This window comes from Rhinatrema bivittatum, chromosome 1 (assembly GCF_901001135.1).
Source record: "Rhinatrema bivittatum chromosome 1, aRhiBiv1.1, whole genome shotgun sequence".
NCBI classification, from domain to species: Eukaryota; Metazoa; Chordata; class Amphibia; order Gymnophiona; family Rhinatrematidae; genus Rhinatrema; species Rhinatrema bivittatum.
The window spans coordinates 833,876,729-833,900,505 of record NC_042615.1 but is presented as its reverse complement, the minus strand read 5'-3'; the positions used below and the strand labels follow the sequence as shown (position 1 = coordinate 833,900,505).

General features: G+C 46.1%; 1 protein-coding gene across 1 annotated transcript in view; it reads right to left on the bottom strand.

Annotated features, from left to right (window-relative positions):
• Positions 1 to 23,777, bottom strand: part of LOC115079614 — a gene marked incomplete at its 3' end in the record, with an annotated part of 68,664 nt that overhangs the window by 36,463 nt on the left and 8,424 nt on the right. The window contains 1 exon segment of the mRNA XM_029583317.1: positions 21,451 to 21,688.

Sequence of the window (23,777 nt, the reverse complement as noted above, 5' to 3'; positions counted from 1 at the left end):
CTCCCTGACCCCCGCTGGACCTCCAGGAACTTTTGGCCAGCTTGGGGGGGGCCTCCTGACCCCCACAAGACTTGCCAAAAGTCCAGCGGGGGTCCGGAAGGACCTCCTGCCGTCCAATCGTGTTCGTCTATGGCCGCAGCCATTTTTCGGCGCCATTTTGGAAAATGGCGCCGGCCGAAGACAACAAGATTCAGTAGCAGGAGCCCGTTCCGGACCGCTGCCGTTCCGGACCGCCGCTGGACCCGCAGGTTATTTAAGTCATTTGGGGGGGTTCGGGAGGGTGGGGGATTTAATTTAAAGGGTCGGGGGTGGGTTTTAGGGGGTTTTAGTGTGCCGGCTCACGATTCTAACGATTTATAACGATAAATCGTTAGAATCTCTATTGTATTGTGTTCCATAACGGTTTAAGACGATATTAAAATTATCGGACGATAATTTTAATCGTCCTAAAACGATTCACATCCCTAGTGTAGCTTGCTTATTGCGTTGGTTACTACCCCTAACTAATTAAGCTAGATATTCACTTAGATGCAGTTCCAACTCTGCTGTGCTCTCTACAATAATGGTGGGAGTGGAAGGGAAATAGAACCAAAAGGTTACTAAGAGCCAAGAGTAACAAAAGTATGAAAAAAAAAAAAAGTGCAAAGCTTGCTGGGCAGACTGGATGGGCCATTTAGTCTTCTTCTGCCATCATTTCTATGTTTATATGTTTATCCAAACTTTTTTTGAACCCAGCTACACTAACTGCACTAACCACATCCTCTGGCAACAAATTCCAGAGCTTTATTGTTCGTTGAGTGAAAAAGAATTTTCTCCGATTAGTCTTAAATGTGCTACTTGCGAACTTCTTGGAATGCCCCATAGCATAGCCATTTCTTATGTTCTTATGTCCTTCAATTATTCGAAAGTGTAAATAACCGATTCACATCTACTCATTCAAGACCTCTCATGATCTTAAAGACCTCTATCATATCCCCCCTCAGCTGTCTCTTCTCAAAGCTGAACAGCCATAAACTCTTCAGCCTTTCCCCATAGGGGAGCTGTTCCATCCCCCTTATCATTTTGGTTGCCTTTCTCTGTACCTTCTCTATTTCAACTATATCTTTTTTTAGATGCGGTGACAAGAATTGTACACAGTATTCCAGGTGCGGTCTCACCATGGAGCGATATAGAGGCATTATGACATTTTACGTTTTATTAACCATTCCTTTCCTAATAATTCCTAACATTATGTTTGCTTTTTTGACTGCTGCAGTACACTGAGCCGATGATTTTAAAGTATTATCTATTATGATGCCTAGATCTTTTTCCTGGGTGGTAGCTCCTAACATGGAACCTAACATCGTGTAACTACAGCAAAGGTTATTTTTCCCTATATGCAACACCTTGCACTTGTCTACATTAAATTTCATCTGCCATTTAGATGCCCAATCTTCCAGTCTTGCAAGGTCCTCCTGTAATGTATCACAATCCGCTTGTGATTTAACTACTCTGAATAATTTTGTATCATCCGCAAATTTGTTAACCTCACTCGTTGTATTCCTTTCCAGATCATTTATATAAATATATTGAAAAGCACCGGTCCAAGTACATATCCCTGAGGTACTCCACTGTTTACACTTTTCCACTGAGAAAATTGTCCATTTACCGGTAATCCTTCTCTCTGTTTCTTTTCTTTTAGCCTGTTTGTAATCCATGAAAGGACATCGCCTCCTATCCCATGACTTTTTAGTTTTCTTAGAAGCCTCTCATGAGGGACTTTGTCAAACACCTTCTGAAAATCCAAATACATTACATTTACCAGTTCACCTTTATCCACATGTTTATTAACCACTTCAAAAAAATGAAGCAGATTTGTTAGGCAAGACTTCACTTGGGTAAATCCATGTTGACTTTGTTCCATTAAACCATATCTTTCTATATGTTCTGTGATTTTGATCTTGAGAATAGTTTCCACTGTTTTTCTCACCACTGAAGTCAGGCTCACTGGTCTATAGTTACCTGGAACGCCCCTGGAGCCCTTTTTAAATATTGGGGTTACATTGGCCACCCTCCAGTCTTCAGGTACAATGGATGATTTTAATTATAGGTTACAAATTTTAACTAATAGATCAGAAATTTCATTTTTGAGTTCCTTCAGTACCCTAGGATGCACACCATCCGGTTGTTAAAAATCCCATTTGTTTACAAGAACAACTCTGAATCTTTTACGTTTCTATTTTTTATTATATGTCATTCATATACTATACATAAGCAACAGGAAAATGGATATACCGACAGAGAAAGAATAATCCTACATACTTACATAATGGCTATAGCTAGCACACTTCTCGCGCAGGAACATTCATGCTTAAAAAAACTGCTTCTTATCAGCTCTACTTATAACAGGTTAAAAAAACCAAAATCAGCACGCCTTCTGGCTTCTGCTTGCAAAATTCACACAACAAAGTTTATTACGCTTATGCTATGTCTCCCTCTTATCTCAACTCTCCCTTGCATCCTTCCCAGATAAGCCGCTTCGTACCCTTGCCGCGCTGTCTCCTCCTCCTCCTCCTGTGTCTCACATTGTTATCTCTGAGGTCCTGCAAGAGTTGTTTATAACTTCTTTTTGCAAAGTCTGGCATTCAAGGCAGGCCTGGTATTTTTCCTTCAGCAGAAATACCATCAGCCTACTCAGCAATGGTGGGACTTGAACCCGGGAATCGACATTCCTCCCTTGAGTCAGAAGATTTTTTCTGGCTCACACTGATGTTCAATTCTTCACACAGGGGGTCAGTAAAGTGATGAGGGCCGTTCTTCATTATCTGGGGAAGAATCTTTCCTTACCACCTCCCTTTTAACTGCTCTCACTTGCCTCAACCCTCCTAACTCTGACATGATTTGTGGTATGCACTATGCAAGCAGTGTCCAGGTTAACATTGCTATAGGCTATCATATTTCTCTTTATAGATTCTGGTCGTTTCCAGATTTTACAAGTTAAACAATAATTCCAAATAATTAATGCAATATTACTTAGTAGAGGTAGTAATAATGGATGAGTATGCCATTTTAAATATTTGTCAGTTGAGAGAGAGTTTCCAGTGAAAATATCCCACCATTGATGGGATAGGTCAATTTTAATTTTTACAGCAAGGCGATTTATTGCCTGTTTGCCAAATCTAGCTTGAACAACAGCTTGTTCCATACCTTGTTTAACTTGTTAGAGGTGGTTACTGCTTTCCTCAATATAGTATAATTAATTTGCCATAAGGGCCATTCAATATATGTAAATCCCTGCAGTCTGGTTACATTTTTCTTCAAACCACCAAACTTCATTCACGTTTTTATAACATTTACTGATATATTGGGTTCCAATTTCTACATAATATTCAGACTGTGAAGATCGTACATCAAAAGTGCAGATATCATTTATCTGTAAACACGGTTCAAACAATGGGGATTCCCAAGGACTTTGATACATTATTTCATCTGTATAGTTTGATTTTGCTCATTCACCCATTTACCTAATAATTCGGGTTGCCAGAATGTAATATTGTTATTAAGGTCATGTACAATCGGGGAAATAAAATATTGACATACCATGCTGGTCTAATTTATTTTATAAATGTCAATCAGGCCTAAACAATCAAATTTAGAACAGTGGCCATGTCATCCTTGGATATGAGGTGCTGGAATCGCGTGTTATGTATTACTTTGGTCAAATGTATGGATGTTTGATTAGTAAAAAGACATTAACAAATCTGTTAGGTCATTTAATAATGTTTTCTTCTGTATATGCCGTAAATGTAAATCTGGGAGGATAGGTAACCACAAAAAAAAGAAAACAACAAAAACTACTGTTTCAAAAATCTAGTCTAGGTCTAAACCATTAACACAGAGAAGAGCAACTACAAAGCACTAAAACTGCATCAATTCAAACGGTATCAATAATGTGAGAATCAAAATAATAACAATTGCAAGTAACAGTGTGACTAGGTACTACTAAATGTATCACAATCAAGGTTCATCATAATTCTGCCCACACTGCTTAAGGGAACCTATAGTCCTGTGAAACATAATAAAAGCTTCTGGGGTTGCTTGACCCCCCTTCAAGCCTGCTCAGCTTTTTTTTATAAAAAAGAAAAGGATTCGCTGACAATGTCTACGGGGAAAGGCCTGTTATCTAGTATTATAGGCCTTGATTGGAGACAGCTTTCCTACACAAGCTTCGGCCTCAGAATCGTGTTTTCATAGTAGGGAAGACAAATACATTCCGTTCCCTTGGGTAAAACTAACTTGCAAGTAAACAAAGGCAACGGGGAGAAAACAAAGAAAGAAGAAAATCACCTGTTAAAACATTATTAAAACATTTGTTCACAAAACTTTAGCAGTGACTGCTTCACTTAAATGATGTCAGAAGCTATTGCATATTCAGTACACTCTCCTACAGTCAGTAAAGTCTGTCGTCATGTATGTACAACACAAAATGATACAAAAACAGAACACATAATGACAGAGAAACACAAACAGAAAAACAATGAAAGGTCAAGAAGTAGGCCTTTTAAAAGTAAACACAAAAATCTTTGGATCCAAAATTAAGCAAAAATCAGAATTTTCAAAACAGATCTGTTCAGGAAAAAACCAAAATATAGGAGAAAGAAAAACCCTCAGCTTTTATTCTTGTAAATCTGTAAAAGAAAAATCTCACATACAAAAAGAGGTTAATTCATACTTTTAAATCACATTACAAAGTATTAAACGGCTAGCTATAAGTAACTGAGCAGCACCGTGATTAATCACGGTTACATTCCTTCAAGTTTAGTCATGTGAGGTAGATGGAAAAAGTCATGTGAGATAGATGGGAAAAAGAAAAAATTTTAGTCTCTCCCTGCTTCTGTAAAATCTTTTAGCTAAATCTATAGCTGCACAATTAAAATATTTCATTAGGTTATCAGCTGAGGCCACTTAGGGGCCTGCCGGGAAGGGAAGCTAATTACTGAATGTAAAATCCAGGGGTTTGTGACAATTTTGTCCTGTATGTCCTTTTCTCCTGCATCGATAACAAATGCCACAAAACTTCTAACTCAATATAAGCCTCCCTTCAACATCCTGTTACAGATGTATCCTGTTACGTCTGGCCTGAACACAGGCCAGACGTTCCCAGTATAAACAAAGCAGCCCTTCAAAGATCAAGAAACACAGACACAACTGAAAGGCTCATATAAAACTGTCACCACTGATTTTCAGTATTCCTATAGCATTTTATATGATTTATTCTCACATATACCGGGAAACCAGGAAGTCACTATACTAATTTGCTTTCATTTTCTACGGCTCGCTGCACTTTCTGCCACCACTGCCACCTTAATATCTCTAGTTCTCTTCGGGCTGCGGCTAGTTGCTACTGCAACTCCTTAACCCTTAAGTCAGCCTTCCTATGTCTCGTAAGAAATATCAATCCCCGCCGGACGATGCATGCTAGCTCTTTCCCTACAACTATTGGAACTCGGTGGGGGAAGGGAAAAACAATCAAGACAATTATATCCATCCTCTTGTGGGGTTCTATGCGCCCAGTTTCCTATCACATTAACCAGCAGTAAGTTACATCTTCCCAGATGGGAATTACTGCTAGGGCTTTCTCCTCTGCCCCTTCAAATTCTTTTCTGCCCGTCTTCTGTTCTTTCTCAGGCAGATTACACACAGTACTAAACGCACACACCATGATACAAGATAAGAGATATACAATAATGAAAATATAGCTTTATTTACAGTACACATACATCATTTCCCGTAGCTATCAACGGGAAAAATCCGGCGCCACACATCAGTGCACAGTGAGGCTCCTTTAATTACTGGGACCTTTTAGCTTCGTTACAATATCTACAGGCTCGCCACCTCTATCTCATGCCTCTGCCAATCCCATATTCATAGCCCATTCCTGTGCCAGCACAGAGCAGGGAATGTTTGTCCATCCTGGGATATTAACATCCACAGGAGCAACTGGTTCGGATGGCTTGCTTTGCTTTTTATTTTATTAGATAGAGCCTTAGGAGTGAGGTAGGTTAGGAGTGAGGTAGGTGAGAATACGGTAAGAGTAAACTAATATACTATCCTAATAATTCTAAGTATTAAAGGTAGACAGTGTTAAGTACCCCATAATATATATATTAAATATTATACAATTCTAAGCATATACAGTTCTAAGCACTTAAGTAAACAGTCCTCAGTATTAAAAGGTACAGTCCTTACAGTTCTAAAGCATCAAAAACAATTCTAAGCATATGCATCTATATTGTTTCTCCACAGTTGGCTTTTTAAATACAATACAACACACATAGTAACATATGGAGGAGGTTCCCCAATTATTGTCTGACCTCCTGGTATGGTCACTTTTAATCTCAGTAATAATTTTATTTCGTGCTTTTATTTCCACTTCTGCATGGTAAAGATCTCCAGTGACGGAGAACAAGTTCCATACATGTAAATGATTTCTAGTTTTTCAACGCACTAATAACTGGGTATGGTAGCAAATACAAAACAGACTGAAAAATATATACACGCTAATAGCAAACCACACAATAAGTACAAGAAAAATATCACTGCAATCCTTTCTGCAGTATGTTAACCCTGGGTACCCACAGGACAAACAACAATTGCAGCAGTGTTAAAACCCTCGGCGCCTTTGCTCAATTCACCATTCACACAGGACTCGGTCCGTACTTTTGCCGAGAACGTGAATCTAAACCCTTAGGTGCACCTTTCAACAAGATTCACACATTGGCTCCAAACTGATTACTCCCGAGCCTCAGCTGATCAATCAGGGCCCTGGGGAATCACCAAAGGAGTGAATCTTCTACTCTGCACAAGAAACAATCAGAGTTGCTTCTGCAAACACATGTGTTCTCCCCGGCATCCTCCACCAATTGTTAAAAATCCCATTTGTTTACAAGAACAACTCTGAATCTTTTACGTTTCTATTTTTTATTATATGTCATTCATATACTATACATAAGCAACAGGAAAATGGATATACCGACAGAGAAAGAATAATCCTACATACTTACATAATGGCTATAGCTAGCACACTTCTCGCGCAGGAACATTCATGCTTAAAAAAACTGCTTCTTATCAGCTCTACTTATAACAGGTTAAAAAAACCAAAATCAGCACGCCTTCTGGCTTCTGCTTGCAAAATTCACACAACAAAGTTTATTACGCTTATGCTATGTCTCCCTCTTATCTCAACTCTCCCTTGCATCCTTCCCAGATAAGCCGCTTCGTACCCTTGCCGCGCTGTCTCCTCCTCCTCCTCCTGTGTCTCACATTGTTATCTCTGAGGTCCTGCAAGAGTTGTTTATAACTTCTTTTTGCAAAGTCTGGCATTCAAGGCAGGCCTGGTATTTTTCCTTCAGCAGAAATACCATCAGCCTACTCAGCAATGGTGGGAATTGAACCCGGGTATCGACACGGTCCAGGTGATTTGCTTACTTTGTCAATCTGTCCTACTACATCTTCCAAGTTCACAATGATTTGGTTCAGTTCGTCTGACTCATCACCTTTGAAAACCATCTCCAGAATTGGTAGCTCCCCAACATCCTCATTAGTAAACATGGAAGCAATGAATTCATTTAGTCTTCCTGCAATGGCCTTATCTTCCCTAAGAGCCCTTTAACCCCTCAGTCATCTAACGGTCCAACCGACTCCCTCACAGGTTTCTTGCTTCGGTTATATTTAAAAAAGCTTGATGACAAAGAACATAAAAAAACGCCAAAAATTGTAGAACACAGATGAGCGCCAGGTTACATATTTATTTATTTAAAAATATTTATATACCATCTAGCAATGAAAATTGATCAAAACGGTTTACATTAAACTTAAATAGTTAACAATAAAAAAGGTTAGAGAAAAGTAGTAGTACTAAAACTATTTATAAGCTGAGCCTCAAAGCATCCAATATACTGACTCATGCTATTTTATAAAAAAACTACTTCGAATCTCGTGTGGTGGGGAGTAATCTAGCTTCCATATTATGGAATGCTTTCTGGAATTGCAAAGAGAATTTTATCCCTGGAACTTGCTCATAAAATTAGAGTATATCAACAGTTTTGCCTCTTTTTATGTAATTTCTTTTTTATTGCAGTAGGCCATCAAGATTTTTATTTTGTCTGTATAGTTCAAATATCAGACGATGACCTGCTGAGGTCTCTGCTGATCCGGGCCCCCTGCTCCCAGCCTGTGAGCGCGCCCGAGAAATAATCCTCCCATTCCTTTCCTAACTCTACCCTAGAAAGAGAATCCCAAATCACCCATGTTATTATGTAACATATGTATCAGTACTTATTTGCACACTGTTTGTACACTTCCTGCACACTGCATGACCTATGTTTATTCTGTTTATCTCCCTTGTTCATAGAATGTAATAAGGATTGCAATTAATAAGTTACTCGGTTATATTATCCATTAGAGATGTGAATCGTGTGATCGATCGTCTTAACGATCGATTTTGGCTGAGGGGGGAGGGAATCGGATCGTCGCGGTTTTGTTTTTTTTTAAATCGTGTAAATCGTAAATCGGGGGAGGGCGGGAAAACCGGCACACTAAAACAACCCTAAAACCCACCCCGACCCTTTAAAATAAATCCCTCACCCTCCCGAACCCCCCCCCAAAATGTTTTAAATTACCTGGGGTCCAGTGGGGGGGTCCTGTTGTGATCTTCCACTCTCGGGCCACGGGTGCGTTAATAGAAATGGCGCCGGCGCTACCTTTGCCCTGTCATATGACAGTCTCTCCAAATATAGATCCTCACCAAATGAGCAATATCAAGACCATACAATAAAATTCACCCGGTGTATAATTTTTACGAAATATTTTTTACCTATAGTTGACCCTCTATATACCACCTTGGCACTGTTGATAACAACAATTATGTATATCAATTTTATCTTTCTAAAAAATTTTTTAGAGAGCAGGAGATGGTTTCATATATTTGATAACACCGTCCAGGTGTCAATGTTTTTTCCTTTAATCATTAACACACCTTCCGCCTCCAATTGTTTATTTTAAATTTTTATATATAAAATGCCAAGTTGGGTTACAGAGCGTAAACCCTTTATTTTTAATCACTGTTTGTGTTCCATTATTAAAAATTTTTTTTTACTGTGACTAGCACTTTTTTATTTTTATGAGCCGTCCCGGGACCAACTGCAAAGTACTTACCGTAGCTTTTTAGCGAATGTCTTTTTTACTCCCGACTCGCGCAAGTTTCGACATTTGCAAGTTGCTGTCTTCCTCAGGGTATCTTTATTCGTTAATGAATGATTTTCTTTGTAGAACTGGTGTCCAATTTCTCCGGTGCTCAATTTCTCCGGTGCTCAATCGAGCAGCGGAGGCTCGATTGAGCACCGGAGAAATTGGACACCAGTTCTACAAAGAAAATCATTCATTAACGAATAAAGATACCCTGAGGAAGACAGCAACTTGCAAATGTCGAAACTTGCGCGAGTCGGGAGTAAAAAAGACATTCGCTAAAAAGCTAAGTACTTTGCAGTTGGTCCCGGGACGGCTCATAAAAATAAAAAAGTGCTAGTCACAGTAAAAAAAAATTTTTAATAATGGAACACAAACAGTGATTAAAAATAAAGGGTTTACGCTCTGTAACCCAACTTGGCATTTTATATATAAAAATTTAAAATAAACAATTGGAGGCGGAAGGTGTGTTAATGATTAAAGGAAAAAACATTGACACCTGGACGGTGTTATAAAATATCTGAAACCATCTCCTGCTCTCTAAAAAAATTTTTAGAAAGATAAAATTGATATACATAATTGTTGTTATCAACAGTGCCAAGGTGGTATATAGAGGGTCAACTATAGGTAAAAAATATTTCGTAAAAATTATACACCGGGTGAATTTTATTGTATGGTCCTGTCATATAGCAGGGCAAAGGTAGCGCCGGCGCCATTTTGGTTCCTGTCCCCCAACGTCACGAGCGCAGGAGATCACTCCCGGACCCCCGCTGGACCCCCAGGGACTTTTGGCCAGCTTGGAGGGGCCTCTTGACCCCCACAAGACTTGCCAAAAGTCCAGCGGGGATCCGGGAGTGACCTCCTGCACGCGAATCGTATTGCCGTATTGCAAAATGGCGCCGGCCGTATGGCCATATTGCTGTATTGCAAAATGGCGCCGGCCGTACGGCCATACAGCCGGTGCCATTTTGCAATACGGCAATACGATTTTGTATTGCAAAATGGCGCCAGCCGTAAGGCCATATTGCCGTATTGCAAAATGGCGCCGGCCATATGGCCGTATGGCCGGCGCCATTTTGCAATACGGCAATACGATTTGAGTGCAGGAGGTCGCTTCTGGACCCCCTCTGGACTTTTGGCAAGTCTTGTGGGGGTCAGGAGGCCCCCCCAAGCTGGCCAAAAGTCCCTGGGGCTCCAGCGGGGGTCCGGGAGCGATCTCCTGCGCTCGTGACGTCGGGGGACAGGAACCAAAATGGCGCCGGCGCTACCTTTGCCCTGTCGCCGGCGCCATTTCTATTAACGCACCCGTGGCCCGAGAGTGGAAGATCACACCGGGACCCCCCCACTGGACCCCAGGTAATTTAAGACATTTTGGGGGGGGTTCGGGAGGGTGGGGGATTTATTTTAAAGGGTCGGGGTGGGTTTTAGGGTTGTTTTAGTGTGCCGGTTTTCCCGCCCTCCCCCTGATTTACGATTTTTGATGATAAATCGGGGGAAGTCCTATTTATATCACCTCGAACGATTTTTGACGATTTAAAATATATCGGACGATATTTTAAATCGTCAAAAAACGATTCACATCCCTATTATCCATTATCTGTAATAAGTTGTTAAAATGTAAACCGGAGTGAAGGCAGCTTGCTATACCTCGGTATATAAAAGACTTCAAATAAATAAATAAAATTGGCCGCTCTACTCTCCAGGGATCCCTTTCTCACACAGCTGCGTTTGCTCTTCCCCATGAACCAACTTGGGAACTCCCACAATGTGCAGGTTGTTTCACCTACTGCAGTTTTCAAAATCCTGGAGCTCGTCCTCAAGGGATTTATTTTGGTGCTGAAGCTCAGCTGAGTTATTTTTCATGACATGCATGTGCTCCGTATGCTCTGTTAATTTATTTTGCATCCCACTCAGTGCTGAGGCATAAGCCTCTACCATGTCCTGAAATTCGTCCACAGAGGACTGAATCCTCTGCAGCTGATGTGCAAGCGCCTCTGACATGACATGTGTAAGGTCTTTTATTACCGCTTCAGATAAGCCCTCTGTTACTGGGCCTTCAATGCCATCTTGTCCTCTCCTCTGAAAGTGTTTTTCAGACACGTTCTATTGCACGCCCTGTCCGCGTCCGGCCTGCACACGGACCTGGCTCCTCCGCAGGTCCCGGTTCGGCCTCCCCAGCAGCAGCCGCCACAAGCTCTTCCAGGTCCTGGTGTCCTGCGGTGGCGGTCGCTGGGCCTTCCACTGCGCATCAGGATTCACGCCAGAGTTCAGCATCTCCCATGTCGTTGGCCACGCCTCTACGCACGCGTACGGACCACCCGGCCTCTTGTAGGGCCAGGGGTGGGTCCTTGCCTTGGCAATTGGGTCGGCATTGTGTGCTAGATTGTCACTGCGCTTCTAAACCTTGTTCCAGTTTCGTTCCAGTCTTTTCCAGTCTCGTTCCAGTCTCATTCAGGCCTTCTTCCAGGATCCTACTGTTCCAGCCTTGTTCCTCCATCCTACTGTTCCAGCGTCCTTCTGTTCCAGTGTTCGTCTGTCCATCTCCCAAGGTAGTACCCTCGGACTGTCTCTCTGGTACTGACCTTGGCCTGCTCCTTGACCTCTCTGCCTGCTTCCAGCCTTCTGACTTCTGTCTGCCTTGTGACCTCATCTGACCTCTGGAACCTGACCTCTACATTGTTGACCACTCCTCTGACTGACCCTTGGATTCTGACTTCTGCCTGATTGACTACATCTCCTGATTCTGGCTCTGTCCCTTGCCTTGTCATCGCCTACACTGTTCTAGTCTTCCTTGTTCCATCAGACCTACGATCTCAACTCCGACCATGCTCCCTTGCTGTCCGTGGGCACGCCTGTCTACTACCTCTCCAGGAGACCATGCAAGGCCCACCTAAGTCCAAGCGGCTCGGGTCCCTATGGGCTCCAACAGGGGGAGACTATGGGCTTCCAGTGGTGAAGCTCATCCTAGCCTTTCTCTCCTCCAGTGCTCCGCCCCCTGGGGGCAGGTGCTTCCTAGTCCCTACCAGGGAGCCGTTCTCCACTGCTCCAGGACAAGGGTCCACCCCCGAGCTCAATACGTTCTTTTAGGACGGCCAGCTAGTCCAAGTTGTTAGCACTGTGCAGTTTCCTAGTTACTTGTCGTCCATTCACAATGTGATTTTAATATTTTGCAGTGTATAATATGCAGCTTTTATAAAGAACCCTCGTGGGCTCCCAGGGATAAAGAAAGAGGAGTGTGTTGTCAAGCTGATGTCATGGCCATGCCTGTTTCGTCAGTAAACAAATTTCTGGGAACATTTTGTTTCCTCTACAACCTTCAGTGAAACAAGTAGATTTTAACAAGCTAAACACAAATATGCATTTATTATGTCTGTATCATGTACCGTTTGCCAGAAAAGTGTGATATACATTAAGCATTGTTATGTGTCTGTATCGGCATAAGCTATAATGGCTATGCTGGCACCAGAAAACAAAACTAAAACTGTTTTGCTACAGATTTTCATTTGTAATCACTGTCCAGCATCCTGTTTCCAACAGTGGCCAATCCAGGCCATAAGAACCTGGCAAGTACCCAAAAACTAAGTCTATTCCATGTAACCATTGCTAATGGCAGTGGCTATTCTCTAAGTGAACTTAATAGCAGGTAATGGACTTCTCCTCCAAGAACTTATCCAATCCTTTTTTAAACACAGCTATACTAACTGCACTAACCACATCCTCTGGCAACAAATTCCAGAGTTTAATTGTGCGTTGAGTGAAAAAGATCTTTCTCTGATTAGGTTTAAATGTGCCCCATGCTAACTTCATGGAGTGTCCCCTAGTCTTTCTATTATCCGAAAGAGTAAATAACCGATACTGCAATACATACATTACCGCTGGTCAGTATACAATGTGTAGACAGGCATAGGCCCCAGGCAGTCCATGTTGAAAGAGTGCACTGAAAGGGGAGTGCCTGAGAGGCCCACCAGCAGAGTGAAAGTCCACGCAGCAGACAAGGTAGCCCGCAGTTCAACATGTAGGCAGCAGGGGAACACATCAAGGGTGTGGCAACAGCAGTGAAGGCCCAGGACGAGACAGCAGCGGCATGGCAGCAGGAGGAGGCCCAGGACGAGACATCCCAAGTGGCCTTTGGAGCCATGAGGCACAGAACGCACCCCACAACCAGCATTAACAGCCCTTGAGCACACAAGGCATCCCACAGCACACAGGCAGACTTTGCAGCCCTTGAGAACAGAAAGCACCCCACAGCAGAGTGGCGCAGCGGATGCAGGTGGCACACAGCAGAGTGGCGCAGCGGTTGTCGGGGGCACACAGCAGAGTGGCGCAGCGGATGCAGGTGGCACACAGCAGAGTGGCGCAGCGGTTGTCAGGGGCACACAGCAGAGTGGCGCAGCGGATGCAGGGGGCACACAGCAGAGTGGCGCAGCGGATGCAGGGGGCACACAGCAGAGTGGCGCAGCGGATGCAGGTGGCACACAGCAGAGTGGCGCAGCGGTTGTCAGGGGCACACAGCAGAGTGGCGCAGCGGATGCAGGGGGCACACAGCAGAGTGGCGCAGCGGATGCAGGGGGCACACAGCAGAGTGGCGCAGCGGATGCAGGGGGCACACAGCAGAGTGGCGCAGCGGATGCAGGTGGCACACAGCAGAGTGGCGCAGCGGATGCAGGGGGCACACAGCAGAGTGGCGCAGCGGATGCAGGTGGCACACAGCAGAGTGGCGCAGCGGATGCAGGGGGCACACAGCAGAGTGGCGCAGCGGATGCAGGGGGCACACAGCAGAGTGGCGCAGCGGTTGTCGGGGGCACACAGCAGAGTGGTGCAGCGGATGCAGGGGGCACACAGCAGAGTGGCGCAGCGGTTGTCGGGGGCACACAGCAGAGTGGCGCAGCGGATGCAGGTGGCACACAGCAGAGTGGCGCAGCGGTTGTCGGGGGCACACAGCAGAGTGGCGCAGCGGATGCAGGTGGCACACAGCAGAGTGGCGCAGCGGATGCAGGTGGCACACAGCAGAGTGGCGCAGCGGTTGTCGGGGGCACACAGCAGAGTGGCGCAGCAGATGCAGGTGGCACACAGCAGAGTGGCGCAGCGGTTGTCGGGGGCACACAGCAGAGTGGCGCAGCGGTTGTCGGGGGCACACAGCAGAGTGGCGCAGCGGATGCAGGTGGCACACAGCAGAGTGGCGCAGCGGTTGTCGGGGGCACACAGCAGAGTGGCGCAGCAGATGCAGATGGGCCAGCTGACCAGGAGGGTGGGAGGTGGCGCCTCATCTGCTTTGGATGATGCATCCTCTTACATCTCGATGGCACTGAAACTCTGCGTGGAGCAGGCAGTGATGCTGTTGCTTCCATTTCGACGGCACGGCAACTCTGCGGGATGGCCATCCCAGTGGTGTTTGTGGGATTCCGACCTACCCCGTTTTGGTTGACTTGTCGTCCCCTCATGGCCCTTTGCCACGTCGTGCTGATCCTGTGGGAGGTGGCATGTTCTTGGGGGGGATGTCCCCTGCTGGCTTGGGGTGTTGATGTTGTGGAGGATGACGCCTGCTGGTCCAGCATCCGCTGCAGGATTTGTAGCATTATGGTGTTGAATGTTCCAATCGCTGCAGTCATGCTGGTGGACGCCTGGGTGGATGTTGCTGTGTGGAGCTGGAAGTGGCGGGTTAGCTGTGTTACGGATCTCCTTAGGCCACGCACTTCCATCCACAAATGCTATACCTGTGTGCCTGTGATAGGGTCCTGGGGCGGTAGGAAGGGTAGGGCTGTTGAGGCTGGTTGTGGTACTGGTGGTGGGGCTTCTGATGCTGGTGGATGAGGTATTGGTGCCACAGGTGCTAGGCCATCTCTCTCTACCACAAGCTCAATCACACAATCATACACATACTGTCTCTTTCTAACTTGTTTCTCCCCTCTGGAAGCACAAGGAGCAGCAGCCTCCTCCTTCGGCCCCATGGCCCACCAGATACGTCCTCCTTTTAGCCTCGGGGCACTGCTGCTCCTTCTGCTGATGTTGCATCTTCTGGGTGATGTCCCTGACTGCGGGGGAAGAAGATGAAATGTTTTTTCTTCTTGCGGTCTCACAGGCTGCGCTGCTCCTTCTGCTCCTGGGTGTCAGGTGGGGAAAGCTCTTGCTTCTTCTGCGGTCCCATGGGCTGCGAAAACTCCACTCTTAGTTGGGCAGGGTGGGCCTGGGTCAATGCATCTTCTTCCGGCTGCACTTCCTGCTTCCGATGATGATTCTTGCAGCCCTGCAGACCCCGCAAGGGCCACCTCCACTGAGCAGCAGGGCTGGCATTGTTTCCTGATTTGTCTCCTCCCCCTTCAAAGATGACCCTGAGGGGAGGGGGAACACCAAAATCAAGCACAGCAGCTCCTCTCCTCCCCCTGGCGGCAGAGCTCTTGAGCACCAAGAGCTGTATTGGGAGGAGAAGCACTTTTGTGCTATGTTGTATGAGAGAATGGTGCGTCCCCATTTCGGCCATAGGCTAGCGATAGATCTGGCACCATTAAAGCCTTTCAGGTATCTGAAGGTCTGCATCATATCCCCCCTACACCACATTTCCTCCAGGGTATACATATTTACGTCCTTTAGCCTCTCCTCATAAGGCATTTGATGGAGACCACCCACCATTTTGGTCGCCCTTCTCTGGACCGCCTCCATCTTGTCTCTGTCCCTTTTGAGATACGATCTCCAGAACTGAGCACAGTACTCCAGGTGAGGCCTCACTATTGTCACCTCTTTTTTTTTAGCCACCGTCTTATCACATTGCTATGATGCCTTCAGATCTCCAGACACTGTCACCCCAAGGTCCCTTTCAATGTCCGTGTATGTTAGTATTTCATCCTCTATCACATTGGTTCAATTGGATTACTGCACCCCAGATGCAGGACTCTGCACTTCTTGGCATTGAATCCCTGCTGCCAAACCTTTGACTACTCTTCAAGCTTTCTTAAATCACTTTTCATTCTTTCTAATCCTTCAGGCGTGTGCACTCCGATGCAGATCTTAGTATTATCTGCAAATAGATAAACTTTTCCCTCCAACTCCTCTGCAATGTCTCTGACAAAGACATTGAACAGAGCTGGACCCAAAAGCGATCCTTGAGGGACTCCTCGTAACACTGTTCTCTGTTCAAAGTAGGTTTCATTCACCATTACCCACTGTCTCCAGTCATTTGTAATACTTTCCAGCACATTGGCATCCATTCCTAGGCTTCTCGTTTTATTTATGAGCCTCCTATGCTGGAATGTATCAAAAGCTTTGCTAAAATCCAAATAAAACACATCAAGTGCTCCTTCTCAATTTAATTCTCCAGTCATCTAAGCATAAAACTCAATTAGTTCTTTCAACAGGACCTTCCCCTGGTGAATCCATGCTGCCTCGGGTCAAGCAATCCCTCAGATTGTAGATAGTTCACTCTCCTTTCCTTCAGCAGAGTTTCCATTACTTTTCCCACCACTGAGGTGAGGCTAACCGGCCTGTAGTTTTCAGCCTCCTCTCTGTTCCCACTCTTGTGAAGCAGAATCACCACTGCTCTTCTCCAATCACTCGGCACCAATCCCAGAGCGGCAGTTACTACCCTTAACAGAAACATGGGGGTAACCTGCAAGGAGTGGCAGTTACTACCCTTAACAGAAACATGGGGGTAACCTGCAAGGAGCGGCAGTTACTACCCTTAACAGAAACATGGGGGTAACCTGCAAGGAGTGGCAGTTACTACCCTTAACAGAAACATGGGGGTAACCTGCAAGGAGCGGCAGTTACTACCCTTAACAGAAGGCATGGGGGTAACCTGCACAGAGTGGCAGTTACTACCCTTAACAGAAACATGGGGGTAACCTGCACAGAGCGGCAGTTACTACCCTTAACAGAAACATGGGGGTAACCTGCAAGGAGTGGCAGTTACTACCCTTAACAGAAACATGGGGGTAACCTGCAAGGAGCGGCAGTTACTACCCTTAACAGAAACATGGGGGTAACCTGCACAGAGTGGCAGTTACTACCCTTAACAGAAACATGGGGGTAACCTGCACAGAGTGGCAGTTACTACCCTTAACAGAAGGCATGGGGGTAACCTGCACAGAGCGGCAGTTACTACCCTTAACAGAAACATGGGGGTAACCTGCAAGGAGTGGCAGTTACTACCCTTAACAGAAACATGGGGGTAACCTGCAAGGAGCGGCAGTTACTATCCTTAACAGAAACATGGGGGTAACCTGCAAGGAGCGGCAGTTACTACCCTTAACAGAAACATGGGGGTAACCTGCATGGAGCGGCAGTTACTACCCTTAACAGAAACATGGGGGTTACCTGCACAGAGCGGCAGTTACTACCCTTAACAGAAACATGGGGGTAACCTGCAAGGAGTGGCAGTTACTACCCTTAACAGAAACATGGGGGTAACCTGCAAGGAGCGGCAGTTACTACCCTTAACAGAAACATGGGGGTAACCTGCAAGGAGAGGCAGTTACTACCCTTAACAGAAACATGGGGGGTAACCTGCAAGGAGCGGCAGTTACTACCCTTAACAGAAGGCATGGGGGTAACCTGCACAGAGTGGCAGTTACTACCCTTAACAGAAACATGGGGGTAACCTGCAAGGAGTGGCAGTTACTACCCTTAACAGAAACATGGGGGTAACCTGCAAGGAGCGGCAGTTACTACCCTTAACAGAAACATGGGGGTAACCTGCAAGGAGTGGCAGTTACTACCCTTAACAGAAACATGGGGGTAACCTGCACAGAGTGGCAGTTACTACCCTTAACAGTAACATGGGGGTAACCTGCACAGAGCGGCAGTTACTACCCTTAACAGAAACATGGGGGTAACCTGCAAGGAGTGGCAGTTACTACCCTTAACAGAAACATGGGGGTAACCTGCAAGGAGCGGCAGTTACTACCCTTAACAGAAGGCATGGGGGTAACCTGCACAGAGTGGCAGTTACTACCCTTAACAGAAACATGGGGGTAACCTGCACAGAGCGGCAGTTACTACCCTTAACAGAAACATGGGGGTAACCTGCAAGGAGTGGCAGTTACTACCCTTAACAGAAACATGGGGGTAACCTGCAAGGAGCGGCAGTTACTACCCTTAACAGAAACATGGGGGTAACCTGCACAGAGTGGCAGTTACTACCCTTAACAGAAACATGGGGGTAACCTGCACAGAGTGGCAGTTACTACCCTTAACAGAAGGCATGGGGGTAACCTGCACAGAGCGGCAGTTACTACCCTTAACAGAAACATGGGGGTAACCTGCAAGGAGTGGCAGTTACTACCCTTAACAGAAACATGGGGGTAACCTGCAAGGAGCGGCAGTTACTATCCTTAACAGAAACATGGGGGTAACCTGCAAGGAGCGGCAGTTACTACCCTTAACAGAAACATGGGGGTAACCTGCATGGAGCGGCAGTTACTACCCTTAACAGAAACATGGGGGTTACCTGCACGGAGCGGCAGTTACTACCCTTAACAGAAACATGGGGGTAACCTGCACGGAGTGGCAGTTACTACCCTTAACAGAAACATGGGGATAACCTGCAAGGAGCGGCAGTTACTGCCCTTAACAGAAACATGGGGGTAACCTGCACAGAGTGGCAGTTACTACCCTTAACAGAAACATGGGGATAACCTGCAAGGAGCGGCGGTTACTGCCCTTAACAGAAACATGGGGTAACCTGCACGGAGCAGCAGTTACTACCCTTAACAGAAACATGGGGGTAACCTGCACGGAGCAGCAGTTACTACCCTTAACAGAAACATGGGGGTAACCTGCAAGGAGCGGCAGTTACTACCCTTAACAGAAACATGGGGGTAACTTGCACGGAGCGGCAGTTACTACCCTTAACAGAAACATGGGGATAACCTGCAAGGAGCGGCAGTTACTACCCTTAACAGAAACATGGGGGTAACCTGCAAGGAGCGGCAGTTACTACCCTTAACAGAAACATGGGGGTAACCTGCAAGGAGCGGCAGTTACTACCCTTAACAGAAACATGGGGATAACCTGCAAGGAGCGGCAGTTACTACCCTTAACAGAAACATGGGGGTAACCTGCAAGGAGCGGCAGTTACTACCCTTAACAGAAACATGGGGATAACCTGCAAGGAGCGGCAGTTACTACCCTTAACAGAAACATGGGGATAACCTGCAAGGAGCGGCAGTTACTACCCTTAACAGAAACATGGGGGTAACCTGCAAGGAGCGGCAGTTACTACCCTTAACAGAAACATGGGGATAACCTGCAAGGAGCGGCAGTTACTACCCTTAACAGAAACATGGGGGTAACCTGCAAGGAGCGGCAGTTACTACCCTTAACAGAAACATGGGGGTAACCTGCAAGGAGCGGCAGTTACTACCCTTAACAGAAACATGGGGGTAACCTGCAAGGAGTGGCAGTTACTACCCTTAACAGAAACATGGGGGTAACCTGCAAGGAGTGGCAGTTACTACCCTTAACAGAAACATGGGGGTAACCTGCAAGGAGCGGCAGTTACTACCCTTAACAGAAGGCATGGGGGTAACCTGCACAGAGTGGCAGTTACTACCCTTAACAGAAACATGGGGGTAACCTGCAAGGAGTGGCAGTTACTACCCTTAACAGAAACATGGGGGTAACCTGCAAGGAGCGGCAGTTACTACCCTTAACAGAAACATGGGGGTAACCTGCAAGGAGTGGCAGTTACTACCCTTAACAGAAACATGGGGGTAACCTGCACAGAGTGGCAGTTACTACCCTTAACAGTAACATGGGGGTAACCTGCACAGAGCGGCAGTTACTACCCTTAACAGAAACATGGGGGTAACCTGCAAGGAGTGGCAGTTACTACCCTTAACAGAAACATGGGGGTAACCTGCACAGAGTGGCAGTTACTACCCTTAACAGTAACATGGGGGTAACCTGCACAGAGCGGCAGTTACTACCCTTAACAGAAACATGGGGGTAACCTGCAAGGAGTGGCAGTTACTACCCTTAACAGAAACATGGGGGTAACCTGCAAGGAGCGGCAGTTACTACCCTTAACAGAAGGCATGGGGGTAACCTGCACAGAGTGGCAGTTACTACCCTTAACAGAAACTTGGGGGTAACCTGCATAGAGCGGCAGTTACTACCCTTAACAGAAACATGGGGGTAACCTGCAAGGAGCGGCAGTTACTACCCTTAACAGAAACATGGGGGTAACCTGCAAGGAGCGGCAGTTACTATCCTTAACAGAAACATGGGGGAAACCTGCAAGGAGCGGCAGTTACTACCCTTAACAGAAACATGGGGGTAACCTGCATGGAGCGGCAGTTACTACCCTTAACAGAAACATGGGGGTTACCTGCACGGAGCGGCAGTTACTACCCTTAACAGAAACATGGGGGTAACCTGCACGGAGTGGCAGTTACTACCCTTAACAGAAACATGGGGATAACCTGCAAGGAGCGGCAGTTACTGCCCTTAACAGAAACATGGGGGTAACCTGCACAGAGTGGCAGTTACTACCCTTAACAGAAACATGGGGATAACCTGCAAGGAGCAGCAGTTACTGCCCTTAACAGAAACATGGGGTAACCTGCACGGAGCAGCAGTTACTACCCTTAACAGAAACATGGGGGTAACCTGCACGGAGCAGCAGTTACTACCCTTAACAGAAACATGGGGGTAACCTGCAAGGAGCGGCAGTTACTACCCTTAACAGAAACATGGGGGTAACCTGCACGGAGCGGCAGTTACTACCCTTAACAGAAATATGGGGATAACCTGCAAGGAGCGGCAGTTACTACCCTTAACACTTAGTGTTTCTATTAATAAAAAAAATTATTCCGGTATGCACAGCATAAGCCATGTACTATCAACCATCCTATGTGTTACTGTAATCAGAGAGTAAAGAAGCTCTATCAATTATCGTTATGGTTTCTATTAATAAAAAATTCCAGTACTCAGAGGAGAAACCAAGCTCTATTAATGATCATATTGATTCCTAATAATAAAGAGCTCCATTACCAACAAAAGATGCTGAACTTTATCAATCATCCAGTGTGTTTGCAGTGGCAGAGAACATCCTATTAATGAAGAAACCCAGATGCCACAGAAGAGCCCGAGCCAGTGAATCATCCTTACCTGTTACTATTATTAATGAATGAACCGGATCCCTGAAAATAAGGGCAGCATGTGGAATGTGGAGTTTATCTTCAAAAGGAGAGAAATAATCTGGTGAAGAGGATGTGGAGAAACAGAACTCACCATAGTTTATACAGGTATCCCTTTCACCATTATCACGTAGAAGCTGAAGGCGGGACCTATCCCATCCAACCTCCTGGAGATAAAATGTTGTTTTCAAATACCCATTGTAGCTGATAGAGAGGTGAGGATTGCGACGGCACTCTTCCCGACTGTGGATTCCATACCTCACATATAGTGTGGTAGGATTACCTTGCTGCGAATTATTCTTCCTTTCCCCAGGTTTAAGTTGTCCACTGCCCTAAAATTAAAAAAAAAAAATGTATTTCAATGCATTGTAAAGGTAGAAAAAGAATTCCATTCACATATGTAAACATTACAGAAACCATGGAAACATTGCAGTTTGTGACAAGATTTCAGTCAATGTAAGAATTGTCCAAATATGTTATCGCACATGAGCCTTCAGGAAAACACAGATCCCATCTGCATAAGAAACATAAGAAGTGCCATGCTGAGACCAGAGGTGGAATCTCTCAGCCACGGGGATTTTTCAAAACCAGCTTCAACAGCTCCCGAAAGCAAGTCAAACCAAGTCTTGAGGGGAAGATTGTTTCACCTATTGAGCCAAAATACCTCCAACATAAATTTCACATTTTTCCTAAATAACTATGTCACATCCTAGCACAGGGGTGTCCAAATGAGCTGAAGTGCATCCTTTCAATTGCTGTCTCTCCCCCCCCCCTTCACAAATTTGGTTAAATCCCTCTGATACACAGACATAGATATACACACACACAAATAGATAGATAGATAAACTGTAGATATAGATCAAGTTATCCTGGATTTCTGGCCTGGTGTTAAAGTGTGTACACACACACACACACACACACACACACACACACACCCCTAGTGGTTAGAGCAGTGGCTATGAACCAGGAGACCAAGGGTCGAGTCCTGCTGTCGCTCCTTGTGACCTTGGGCAAGTCAGTTTATCCTTCATTGCCATCAGGCCAATACAGTACAGTGTGTTCTGGCGGAGCACACTGTTCCCCAGTGATTGGATGTGCATTTTCGCTTTACCCCTTATTCAGTAAGGGGTATAACAGCGTGTTGAAAACTGTGCGATACAGTAAGTAGAAGTACCCAAAGGTAGGCATTAATTTCTGCCGGCGCCAGGGAAGTGGTGATATTAAGTCGGAGGCCCCAAAAAGTAAAAAATTTAAAATGGGCCCATGGCTCGCAGGTTGAAAACCGGACGCTCAATTTTTCCGGCGTCCGGTTTCCGAACGCGTGGCTGTCAGAGGGCTCGAGAACCGATGCCGGCAAAATTGAGCGTCGGCTGTCAATGTTACAAACTCAGTCAGTTGTGGACCCTTGGTCCGGAGGGTACTCACCGGGGAGATGTCCAGATGAATTCCCTCCCGGAAGGTGGAGCTGTAACTCAATACAGGCGCCAGGCAAGATGAAGTCCAGTTCCAGGCAAGGTCGAGGCAGGCGGCAGGCAAGGTGAAGTCCAGTTCCAGGCAAGGGTCAGGGCAGGCGGCAGGCAAAGCAAAGTCCAGTTCCAGGCAAAGGCCAGGGCAGGTGGCAGGCAAAGCAAAGTCCAGTTCCAGGCAAAGGTCAAGGCAGGCGGCAGGCAAAGCAAAGTCCGGTTCCAGGCAAAGGTCAGGGCAGGCGGCAGGCAAAGCAAAGTCCAGTTCCAGGCAAAGGTCAGGGCAGGCGGCAGACAAAGCAAAGTCCGGTTCCAGGTAAAGGTCAGGGCAGGCGGCAGGCAAAGCAGAGTCAAGTCCAGGCAGGTCAAAGTAGGCGACGTCAAAGCTAAACACCAACAGCACCAGGGAACTTTGTTGCAAAGGCAGAGAGCTTTTCCCGGGGAGAGGTTTAAATCTCCCCGGGCATCTGACGTCACCTCCGGGGCTGACCCGACTTTCCCGCCTCTGCCCCTTTAAGGGGGCGGGCCTTGCCACGCTCTCCCCGACGCTGCTTCCTGGATGTGAGGAGAGACGCGCCGCGGCCCGCGCGATCTGCGGCCGCTGTCAAGGGACTAGTCTGGTTAGGTAGGAGATCCTGGTTGGGAACCCCTCGGCCTGGGATCGCAATAGTACCCCCCCCTTACGCCCTCTTCTAGAAGGACCAGGCTTACCGGGGTGTGAAAAATGGAAGTTCTGGACTAATGTCTTATCCAGGATGTTTACGGATGGTTCCCATGAGTTCTCCTCCGGACCAAAGCCCTCCCAAGCAATCAAATATTCCCATCGCCTGTGGTTACGATGGACATCAAGAACTTCCCGTACTTGATAAATTGGATCATCCTCAGATGCAATTGTGGGTGGTTGCGAGGGGGCAGCATGGAACGAAGAATGGATCACAAGTTTAAGCAAGGAGACGTG